Raw genomic sequence first — 12712 nt, 5'->3', positions numbered from 1 at the left:
TACCTTAACCATTAACAAAAATGTATCTGATTGGTGTATCACTCGGCTGTAGATCCTCAAATCATCTCTGAATTGGTGTTGACACTGTCCTTCCTTCTGGAGTGTGGCTACTTTTCTTCCCCATGGTCCCTGTGTGTGTTGTATAGTAACGACCGCTCCAAGCTCACTCCTATTATACTACAATCTCAATACAAATTAGTAAACTAAACGTGAGATTGTAGTCCATCACGGGAGCGAGCTTGGAGCGGTGACTACTTTACAACACACACAGGGACCATGGGGAACATAAATAGCCACCCTCCAGAAGGAAGGACAGTGTCAGCACCAATTCAGAGATGATTTGAGGATCTACAACCAAGTGATAGACGAATAAGATACATTTTTGCTAATAGTTAAGGTACTAGAATGTATTTTTAAGGTTTACCTCCTAAATTTAGTGTCACTTTGATATAAAGAAAAAAGTTATATTTTAATATACAAATAGAAGCGTTCATTCCTGTGCTTCATGTGTTAACCTTTCAACAATACTGATTCAGTAATAGGGGTCAAAAAAGTCACAGCAATGCTCCTATTAATTTCCAGTTATCTAAAAACATTCAATTATCTTGATTGCCTGGTATAGCAGTGAGTAGGGTTTGGAAAATAAGTAAATAAATAAATAAAATGTGCATATTTTAATGAATATGTGAATGTTGCCAGTTTTTTTCATAGATTCCAATATCTCTTACTTCTAAGCTAAAAATATTCAGCCACAAGAGGTATGAATAGACATGTAGAGGTACCCACAGATATTTGATGCCTGTTGCCCAATGTCCATCTATATGTTTGGATTTTACTAACATGTGTCCCTCTTTCCGAGATTAGAAAGTTGGAAGGTATGTTTTTCAGCTTCAGTAGTAAACTGAATAGGTTAATATAACAGAGTTATTCAGATCTGTCATTACAATCTATAGACAAAAAATTGTTATGCTGAAGCTCTTTTAAATAAACTCGTGTTTACAGGCTGGGGTATGCAGTTATTTGTCTTCGTGGCAAATATGATTTCTTTTTATGTTACAGTCTAAGACACATCTACATCTACAGCTGCATTCAATGTGTGCTTTTACTTTGATACAGAGTAAGCAGAGGAGAGGTGAGTGGAAACAGATATTGCAGGCAGAAGGATATCTACTAGTAAACCGGAAAGTTTGTGCTACAGGGGGTAAGCACACAATGCTAGGGAGGACTGAGGAAGTAGAGGTTAGGTGACCTGACTCATGAGCTATTGATAACGTGTCTAATTATAGTCTTATACACTATATCAATGACTATCAGAAGGAACACCCTACATTTTATCACTAGAAATTCCAACACAGTCAGTAAATTATGCCATGTAGGGTACTTGCACAATGGGGCTTTATTATAAGAGTACTATGGCAAACAATTAGACACCAACTGTCAGTTCTGCAGAATGAAATAAGGATTCTGATTGGCTGCCATGAGCAAAACATTTTCTTGCTAACATTTTCCTGCACTCAATAACAATATCTTGATTTCTTAAAGAACTCTGGACAAAACCTTTATTGCTCATTTTTGTCTAGGTTAGAAAAAAAAAGTAATACTCACCTGAACTGTGGAGTCGGCTTCTTCTTAGACCCGTCCTTCCTGCCTCCCCCCCCCCCCCTCCTCCCCCCCCCCCCCCCCCCCCCCATTGCAGCGGTGTATAGACGCGAGGATGCTGAGGAACATTTCAATGCTGCAGTGTGGAGGAGAGAGGCTTCAGAGACTGGAGAAGAAGGGGGATGTTTTTTTTAGCACCTTGACAAAAACGAGCTACCCGCACACTGCTTTGTCTAGAGTTCTTCTTTAAGTGGTTACCGTTAGTGCAAATGACTGTTAGTTTAGTTTGTATGAACTGCACACAGCTATGAATGCCAGTTGTACGAATAGAACTCTGAATATGTGCATGGCAATGTTTTTTAAGATCATAACACAACAATAATAACCCACAAACAAAAAAGGGATACAGTAACCTCACAGAAAGAGGCAGAAATAGTGTTGGGTGCAAAGATCTTTATTATATAATTGCATTTGTTCTTTGCTTCTGAAATTTGGCGCCAGAATATTTGGAACACAAATATTGAGCTTAAATAACTTTTCCCACTTGTTTTACAATTATCACACCCAAAAAATGAATGTATAGCATCCAAAAAAATGAGTAGCCACTCACTAATCCCTAACCTCATAGTAACTGATAAACCTAATATTTACTCTCAATTGAACCCATCAAACTAAACCTTAACTTGCATCATACCCCAAAACTTAAAGCCCAATCTTGAGGCTGTGTTAAGGTCTGTAACTTTAGTTTCAGATGTACACACTAAAGCTGGCCATACACATCTAGATTATCTGCAGATTTTTGTGGTCAGATGGAAAAAATTCAACAGATTCCTCCATCTACGCTAAACTGTGTGCATGGAGGAATCTCCACCCGGGCCGAGCTTCAGTATCTTGCTAGTCAGCCCCGCTGGCTCTCAAAATACCTGAACAATCTGGTTGGATGCAGGCATTGTTCAGGTATATTGAGAGCCAGCAGGGCCGACTAGCAAGATTACAGAAGCTTGGCCCGGGTGGAGATTCCTCCATGCACACAGTTTAGCGTAGATGGAGGAATCTGTTGCACTTTTTCCATCTGACCATAGAAAATCTGCAGATAATCTATAGGTGTATGGCCAGTTGAAGGGTGGGGAATTTGTTATAACATATAGTGAAGCTGGCTGTTATACAGCTTCACTACCATAGAACAAGTAAGGGCATTATGCATAGTTGACACTGTAGCAAAAAAAAGTCAACTGAATAATTTAATATATTCACAAGTGAAAATGAAAAGCTTGCAGAAACTATAAAAGATTGTCATGAAAACAACGTTCAAGGTTATTGTGGGGAAGAATTTTAACAAGGTTTGCAATAAACATAATTTAAACTGCTTTCTTACTGATAGTCCTGATAGAGCTCTTCCTTCACTGCAGTATCATAGTCCAAAGTCCATTTGGTAAGACATTTAAAAACAGAGAGGGGAATTTATCAAAACTGGAGTAGACAAAATCTGGAACAGCTGTGCATGGCAACCAATCAGCTTCTCTCCTCAATTTGTTCAGTTAAGATTTGAAAATGAAAGAGAGAAGCTGATTGATTGCCATGCACAGCTACTCCAGATTTTGTCTTGATAAATTTAAAAAAAAGAGAAACTTAAATTGAGCACAAAAGGGTTGCCCATAATGACCAGTCGGGCTGATGAAAAAATGACTGATTGCTTACTTTGGGCAATAACCTCAAATTTGGGGATCACTTCATCGTTCCGGTTTTACACTTGCACTGCCACAATATATACTGTATTGTGACATTACTGTTGAGGGATTGCAGCTTTCATCTCTTGTGTCACCACCCCTCCTCCAGCCTGCTTGTTGGACAGTGAATGGACATCACAGTACATGCCACACATTTCTGCATGCAGGGGAACCTCCATCAAAAAGGGTCTCGCTTTAGCTCAATGTATGTAAGTAAAGGAATCACCCCCTACCATGCCCCCTACCACGGACCATGGAGAAAAAGTGTGTAAAATGAATTTAAAGGCTATGTTCATGGCTTGTGGTCGGTAAAATTGCTTCCGGACAAGTATCTTGGTGTGCTGATGGTGAACCACGTGCTTCTAGGTTAATATCAACAATGGCATCTGTCACAGCCATTCCAGGACCCTCTTTCTGCCAGATCACATTGCTGTAAGGAGTGCACACAATATCTCTCCTTCCATGACCATGATTGGCTGATGCTGCTCAAGGAAGGATGATCATTGCTGGATAACTGGAGAACATTAATTGGGTCATGTCAGACCACTGGAGATAGGCCACTGCTTATACACAAAGCATGGTGGTTCCTATCATCAATCTGCTTCGGGAATTCTGACTTTTCAGATGGGACCGGAGAACAAATAATAAACAAACCAGCATAAGACTTTGAAAAGTCATGTTTTTTGATCCTCTATTATGTTTTACAACAATGTACAGTAGGGCCATAAATATTTAGGGGTCTATTCACGAAGCTGCCGAAGGATCTGGCCGTAGCTTCGGCCGATCCTTCGGCTAGCTTCGGCCCCAGGACCCCTTCGGTTCAGTAGAACCGAAGGGGTGCTGTACGGGCTATTGTGAATAGCCCGTACAGCTCCCGATCATGGCCGAGCGGCTCAGCCGAGCCGATGCATATGCGTTCGGCTCGGCTGAGCCGCTCGGCCATGATCGGGAGCTGTACGGGCTATTGTGAATAGCCCGTACAGCTCCCGATCATGGCCGAGCGGCTCAGCCGAGCCGATGCATATGCGTTCGGCTCGGCTGAGCCGCTCGGCCATGATCGGGAGCTGTACGGGCTATTGTGAATAGCCCGTACAGCTCCCGATCATGGCCGAGCGGCTCAGCCGAGCCGATGCATATGCGTTCGGCTCGGCTGAGCCGCTCGGCCATGATCGGGAGCTGTACGGGCTATTGTGAATAGCCCGTACAGCTCCCGATCATGGCCGAGCGGCTCAGCCGAGCCGATGCATATGCGTTCGGCTCGGCTGAGCCGCTCGGCCATGATCGGGAGCTGTACGGGCTATTGTGAATAGCCCGTACAGCTCCCGATCATGGCCGAGCGGCTCAGCCGAGCCGATGCATATGCGTTCGGCTCGGCTGAGCCGCTCGGCCATGATCGGGAGCTGTACGGGCTATTGTGAATAGCCCGTACAGCTCCCGATCATGGCCGAGCGGCTCAGCCGAGCCGATGCATATGCGTTCGGCTCGGCTGAGCCGCTCGGCCATGATCGGGAGCTGTACGGGCTATTGTGAATAGCCCGTACAGCTCCCGATCATGGCCGAGCGGCTCAGCCGAGCCGATGCATATGCGTTCGGCTCGGCTGAGCCGCTCGGCCATGATCGGGAGCTGTACGGGCTATTGTGAATAGCCCGTACAGCTCCCGATCATGGCCGAGCGGCTCAGCCGAGCCGATGCATATGCGTTCGGCTCGGCTGAGCCGCTCGGCCATGATCGGGAGCTGTACGGGCTATTGTGAATAGCCCGTACAGCTCCCGATCATGGCCGAGCGGCTCAGCCGAGCCGATGCATATGCGTTCGGCTCGGCTGAGCCGCTCGGCCATGATCGGGAGCTGTACGGGCTATTGTGAATAGCCCGTACAGCACCCCTTCGGTTCTACTGAACCGAAGGGGTCCTGGGGCCGAAGCTAGCCGAAGGATCGGCCGAAGCTACGGCCAGATCCTTCGGCAGCTTCGTGAATAGACCCCTTAGTTGTGCAAAATTTTAATTGTCAATGATATGAATGTTATAGAAATCAATAACGATACTATTAAAAGCAATAATAATGATATTATGAAATGTATTACTTTCCCTTTAAAGGAGAACTATGAGGTGAGTGCTTTTCACTCACCTCATAGTTCTAGCCGACCTGTGACAATGAGACTGTCACAGGTCGGCTCAGTAGATCGGGAGGTGAGCGAACACATACCGGCATTCGCTCACCTCTCGATCCTGTCACGGCTCTCTGCCGTAACAGGGGAGGGGCTGGATTTCCCCCTCCCCGCTCCGATCCTCCAGCGCTGACTGGCGGAACGAATGGGGGAGGATCGGGTACAGCTGGCTCTGCCTCTAGATAGGCAGAGCCAGCTGTCAGTCACGCAGCTGGGCGGATCCCGGCATAATTGTCGGGATCCGCTTCAGCTGCGGCGTCTCAGTATACCGCGAGCTACAGCTCGCTGTATACTGAGCCTAGGGTGACGGGAGGACACTAGTTTGTTTCCTCCCGTTACCCTAAGGAGAACTATGGGGAAAAGCTTTAACCCCATAGTTCTCCTTTAAGTCAGTTTCACCTCAGTCTGTAATATTGCCAACAGTATCCTACGTTACCTTATTCATCTTAAGATTTAACATTTTGCCTTTTGCCAAATCTGTCACCAGTAATGACTCACACCACGTAAGAAGTTTGTATATTGATGTTAAGTAGAGTAAGATCGTTGGCACAAATGCCTGTGTTTTTGCTGGATCCAATTATTGCATAATGCAGTCTTATTTAAGAGTAGCTCTCTTGGTGGAATAATAGCCAACATGCTACTAACATTATTTTCCCATGTACATGGTCTTTAGAAGACAGATATACAGTAAATATAAATGTTGTCTAACAATAAAGTGAAAAAAATTAAAAAACAGGTCACCAGCACTCAAATTATTTAAATAGATATGTCCTTTTTAATGGACAATTATGTCACGACAATCAACAAAGCCTGGCTTTGTTGATTGTCGTGGCATAATTGTCCATTAAAAAGGACATATCTATTTAAATAATTTGAGTGCTGGTGACCTGTTTTTTCATTTCGTACTTTGCACGGTGCCATCCGTGGTAGTCACTACAAGCACCATCATTCTTACTGGCCGGGATTGCTGTAAGGTGTGCGGAGAGCACCCTCATCAACTGAAACCTGTCTAACAATAAAGGTTATGTGAAATAAGCATTATACAAGAAGGCTATTACATCATAATACTCCATAATCTGTAAAACATCACTGTACACTGCTAAAGACCCCCAAACACCTTAATAAGAAGATTCCTTCTGTGGTCATTTGAATGCAATGACCACTTTCCTGTCACTCTTCTGTATTGTGGGGGCATGGTTAGGTCAAGTGTATTGACAGCAAGACTCTCTCCAGGAGCCGTTGTCAATTATTCTCTGCAGGGTTGGGTGAGGGGAGGGTCACCCTCTGATATCATGGGTTGATAACTGGACAAGCAGGCCAATGAAAGGAGTATGGGTGCAAACTGACCACGCTACCATGGATATGCATTCTGGCAGAATCAGCGGGTATTTTTAATCTGTAATATATTTTATGTATAATTAAAAAGTGGCAAAATTTGAAATGGTATGTAAAGAGGAATGGACATTGGCAGGTTTTTTTTTTTGGGTTAACATGCAATTTAATATACCCGGAACTCTTAAACAATATCTGTATTTTCATTAAAGTGAGCTGCTCTGAAATAGAACCAATCACAATTGTGGGCTGTAGTCAGGGGTCAGTGGTCACCTGATATTTTACAGTTGCCATCCTAGTCTGTAATAACTGGCTGATCTCATGATGATGAGACTTGATTATGAGAAGACCACCAAGACAGGAAGAAAGGGGAATTTCCTAAATGTTTGAGCTGACACCAGAAAAACAAGTGAAGGTAAATCTTCCATTGGGGCCACCTGTTCCAGTGACAACCATCTCAGAGGGGAGCACTCTCACTTATAAGAGATTTACTCTCACTTCCCGATGCATCCTGGGACAGGAAGTGAAGGTTGACCAGGACACGGTCTGCAAAAGAGACTGACGGGTTTTAACCCTTACCTCCCTGTAAAGCAGGGGCGTCACGAGGCTGGGTGACACCCAGAGCAGTAATCGATTGTCACCATGCCGAGACGTCACTGCGCATGCGCGTGACGTCACCACTCGCGTGCGCGATGATGTAATCGCGCACGCGCTGCAGTATTCTGATACCTGCCGGCGGCTCTCTCCTGATACTGTCGGGCGTTCGGTCCATGACCGAGCGCCCAACTTTTCAGAGGGGAGTGACACCAAAATGACTGTGATTCATTTTGATGTCACCCCTCCAATGGTGTCACCCGGGTGCGGGCCGCACCCCCCTTGTGACGCCACTGCTGTAAAGTTCAGGCTGTACATTTACTTTAACAAGTTTATAACTGCTAGAAAAGTTTTTAATTTGTTTATTGTTATTATGATAACCTGCTGCTCCTGAATTTACCCTATTCAATTTGTATTCAATGTGGGGTTCAAAAAAATCTTACCGTCCTGCCAACGTGCCCAACAAAGGTATTACTAGAAACGAAGTCAGCCACATATGACAAATTAACTTTAAAGTATTTAAAAAACAAAGAACTATCCCAATCACAGTTTTACAGATCTGTCCACAATGTTGGTAGATCTTTAAAGCCTATCTCTGGTTAAGAAAAAAAAAACTCCCCTCGGAGCTACCCCAGCACTGTTTTTGTCTAGGGGCAAACCCCTGGAGGTTGGTGTTCACCTCATTTCCCCCCAACTCCTGCTCCTGGAATGTTCCTCTGTGTGCTCACATATAATACAAGGCTATGGACTCTGCATTAGATGTGATGACCACCAAAGTGGAGGGGGTAAGAGACTGCCGGCATAGGTTTTGGAGGCAGTGGGAATGGCATGCGGTAAGTAAAAGTCCTTTACATCGGTCCCTTAGACAAAAACAAGCAGTAGTAGTGAGAAGGTAGTTTAGTTGTTTTTTTTAGGACATATGGATGGCACTCCTTCACAGTGCATTCTGGTGCGGGAGGTGCGTTGCATTGCATCGCCAGTCATTTGAATGGCATCCCAAATGTGGGTCCTGAGTTTACACAGGTTGAGAACCACTGCTGTAAGCTATCTTTTGTCTTAGGGTGTCTTTGGTATGTTACAAATGGGCTGGTAAAATGTTATCAGCAATACAGAAAGTATAAAACATTTTGGTTGGAGATAAACTTTGAATATAGAATACCTGGCGTGAACATTGTAATCATAGTTATACAGGACTGAAGGAAAACAGGCTACACAGTGCAACTACTGCATCATGGTGTCCTAACATCGTTCAGCGGCTGTAAGGCTGGTTATACATCACCTGGTAAAACCAAGCAATGCCTCCGTTTTGAGCATCACTAACACTTCTGTATGCAGTCATTGACCCTTATTGCACAAAGTGATTACCCAACATACTGAAATGTTATTAAGCATCAGCCAAATTATAAAGATCATGGCAGGTCCTGAGAGCACGAGTCCAAGGACAGAAAACTATTCCACCAACTGACATTCTTTGTCAGACCTCTGCCCAGCTTTGGCCAGCCCAACCCAACAAAAGTATTATCAGCCACATAAAAGTAAATTGATCTCATCTGAAATCTGCACTGATGTAAAATAGTCATGTATCTTTCGGATGTTTGCACGCATACAGCATTATCGGTATTGGTAGGTCATAGGCTGTGTCCACGTGGACATTTCTGAGGAGTTATCTGCCTGTCCAAGATAGGCAGATCGTACGTTTTTTTAATCCCTGTACAACCATCGCAAGACTTTAGTTGTAAAATATGGTTGTAGAGTGTATGGCCACCTTAAGGAAAAAGAAACATTGAAGGGTGTGAAAATGTGTATTTGTATCTGGTTTAATGCTTCTGCATGCAGAGTCATATGTAAGGCACCAGAAAATACGTCCACCTGGACACACCAATTATACGGAATTCATATAGCGCCAACAGTTTGCGCATCGCTTTACCAAATGAAGGGAGACAGTACAGTTACAATACAATTCAAAACAGGAACATTAGAAGGGTCCTGCTCGTGAGAGCTTACAATCTAAAAGATATATTGATTAAAGCATTGCTTCCAACTGTCCCTTATTTATAAGGACTGGCCTTCTTTTGAAAACAAATCGCTCTGTTCCTCATGTTGGTCTGATGTAAATATCTCAGTAAAAAAGTTATTATATATCAATGAAAAGTGTATTACTGCACTTTTACCTTTTATCCAACCTCTAAATTATTGTATTTGTTATTTTAAAGGGCCAATATAAAGAAAAAGAAGTAGTGAAAAAGAAGGACTTGTGGGTTTAACCAATCAGTTTTTGCATATGGATTCTTTGTGATCCGCGTCTCAGGAGGCGTGGCAGGCGGTGTGTGCTTTGCTTATATACTTTGCATTATAATGTGTCACTCTTTCTTGTCTCAGACAGTTGGGAGGTATGATTAAAGGGCCACTATACATACATTATAGCTTGGTCAAGGTGAAGCTTGGTCAATACCTACCAAGGTGTTGAAATAATATTCATGGCTAAGCATGTTGATTACTACTACTTATTAGAACTAAATATATAGGAAAGGGAATCAATGTACTAGACTGCAATACAGCTGACTTCTCGTGTAGTTGTCCCTTAGAAGACAACTGTCTTCTATAAGTTAAAGTAGACCTATGGGCCAAATCAAAAATGGCATGTACTGTATGATAGAGTCTGCCAGTAGCATTAAAACAGCAGTTATTGATTTTATGAGCGTCCATGTAACAAAGTTTTATTACCTGTTGATCCTGCTGGTAGATCCGTTACGTTTCCACTTCCTGTAACAGACCAAGCTGTCTAGTAGACGTTACAGGCATTAAGACAAAGCATATTATGGTTGTGGGGGTGCTTACAGCAGTCAGCTTTTATCCATGTTTTAAACATTTGTCCAAAAGAGAAAAAAAAACACTCACAGCTGTAACTGCTTAAAAATTGTTACCTGGTGTTAGGTTTTAATCCATTTGTCTCTAACTTAAAGCCAAACTACTTTATACTTCACCTCAACATCAGCAGGCTCCCTCGCCAGCACTGACATCTTCTCCCAGTGTTCTTACAGTTTCAGGATCTTTGCTTATCTTGATAGGTCATGACATACCGCGGGCACATGCGCAGCAGTCCATTCACTCCGCCAGGTGGCAGAAGTGTACAATGGGCAACTTCTTCTACATAGTGAAGAAGATTGTGAACAGGCAGGAAATAATCCTTTATTGCATTCTTCTGCTATCCTCACCCCCTACCGGTTTTCCTTTTATCCTCTCCCCATAAAATGTTTCTTCTACCCTGATCCCCCCTCTACCCTGTGGTTTCTCTTTTTTCCTCTCCCATAAATGTTTCTTCTACCCTGATCCTCCCATTATTGTTTCTGTTACCCTCATCCCTCCCAACCCCCCAATTTCCCTTTTCCCCTCTCCCCATACATTTTCTTCTACCCTCATTCTTCCCTCTACCACCTGGCACCTTTTTTTTACACACCCCAAGTTCAAAGATTTTTAATGTGCCCTAGTACCTCATTATTTGTCATTCTCATTGACATATTCTATTCCGCTAGTATCTCTAACTGTATTAAATCTGTATATTATTATTGTATTCTGTCAACTATGCCCCAGAATATTGTATTGGCATGACTTTAGTAAACTCGATTCTACCTGTCCACATACCTTACATTTTTATACAAAGTTACATTTTAAAGTCCATTTAAAACTTCATGTCTATCTAAGACCTGTCCACAGGGTGACAAATGCCGCTGTGTGATTTTATTGCAGGATAAATACGGCTGTCACCCTGTTGAAAAATAACAGATTTTCTGGCAGGATCAACAGACCATAAAACTATTTGAGGGCCCATTTACACCACCATCCATGCATTAATTCATGCACACTCTATTTTTTCAACTGCACCACAACGCACGGTATTTGCGGTAACGCAGATTGCAGCCAGGCCGATCTCACTGCAGGCAGGTGGTGCATATGGGGTGCCATTCAAATGAATGCCACGCAACGCACCTCCCACACTGTAATCACATGGGAGGTGCACTGTGCAGTACTGTGTTCTAATCTCAAGGAACCATGCAATTAACACACAGATGGTGGTGTGAACAGCCCCTTACCGGGGGACTCTAAAAACAAAAACTGAGGCAACAGTGTGTATATCATTTTTATCTTGTCCATAGTTCCATGTTAGCCAAAGGGACAGCTATGTTTTAAAATGGCTCGCCACTTGTACCTTTATTTCAGATATATTACTTGTCAACTTATTATTCCTTTATGCTGAAATAAATGTTAATATAGAAGAAGCTGTAAAGCCAAGTTGAATGATTCCATTTTATTCACAGGTATGCATAATTTTACATACAGATTAAAGAATGTTCTTATTTCCCCCTTGACATAACTAAAGTTTCTGAAGGGTGAGGGGTTTGGAGAAGGCAGGAGAAGGACAAAATAGCTGATTTGGAAACATTCTCTAATTCGGCTCACTTTCCAGTTCAGCTATGTTGTCCTAGAATGTTCACTTCTCCTGCCTTCCCCAATCTCTTCACCCTTTTGTGAATAACCCTGTTAATGTACAGATGATATGAGATACACTTCAATGGTGAACAGCGCATGTGACGGCATATTGGCTGCTTCTCTTTCCTTCTACACTCTGAAATCTGCTCCACATTAGGCGTATTGCAGGCATTATAAACACCATACATAGGAGTATGATCTGCTGGTTTGGGTAAAATGACATTCCATAAAGTCACATTAAATTATAGTAATAAGCACCTTTACAAGCTAGTGAGCCATATTCAAATAAGAGGATGGCAGGGAGCCAGTCTATATATGAACTAACACTCATAAAACCTTTGTTATAATAGCCTTGAATTTGTGTACTGAGGCAAACTATGTCTGACTGGTAATGTATTGTCATGGTGACTAATTAGTTAGAACTCTCACCTTGCAGCTTTGGGTTTGAATCCCACCAGGGACATTATTTGCATGGAGTTTGTATGTGCTCCCTGTGTTTACATAGTTTCTTTCAAGAAGTATACAGTAACACTAAATAACTTGTTTAGGTGACCAGAAGCTTCAAAAACGTGGACTGTCACTGCATTGCCCAGGACACAGTGGCGTAACAATCACCATAGCGACCCAGGCGGCCGCTATGGGGCCTGAGGCACGGCGGGGCCCGGCCAGGACATCTCCCTGATGCCATGCGGGCCGCCTGGGTCGCTATGGCATCTTGCTCGGACAGCCAGGCTGCTGGCTGCCACTGGGGGCTGTGAGGAGGAACGCTCCGTTCCTTCTCACAGCCGCTGCTGAGTTGGTGACA

At 43.3% G+C, this 12712-nt stretch overlaps 1 protein-coding gene across 1 annotated transcript in view; it reads right to left on the bottom strand.

Annotated features, from left to right (window-relative positions):
- Positions 1-12712, bottom strand: part of SLCO2A1 (solute carrier organic anion transporter family member 2A1) — a 56124-nt gene that overhangs the window by 40001 nt on the left and 3411 nt on the right. The gene's annotated exons all lie outside the window — the stretch shown is intronic.

This window comes from Nanorana parkeri, unplaced genomic scaffold (assembly GCF_000935625.1).
Source record: "Nanorana parkeri isolate BGI_ZX_2015 unplaced genomic scaffold, ASM93562v1 scaffold192, whole genome shotgun sequence".
NCBI lineage: Eukaryota > Metazoa > Chordata > Amphibia > Anura > Dicroglossidae > Nanorana > Nanorana parkeri.
The sequence above is the reverse complement of the archived record's forward strand: the minus strand, read 5'-3'. Positions and strand labels throughout refer to the sequence as shown.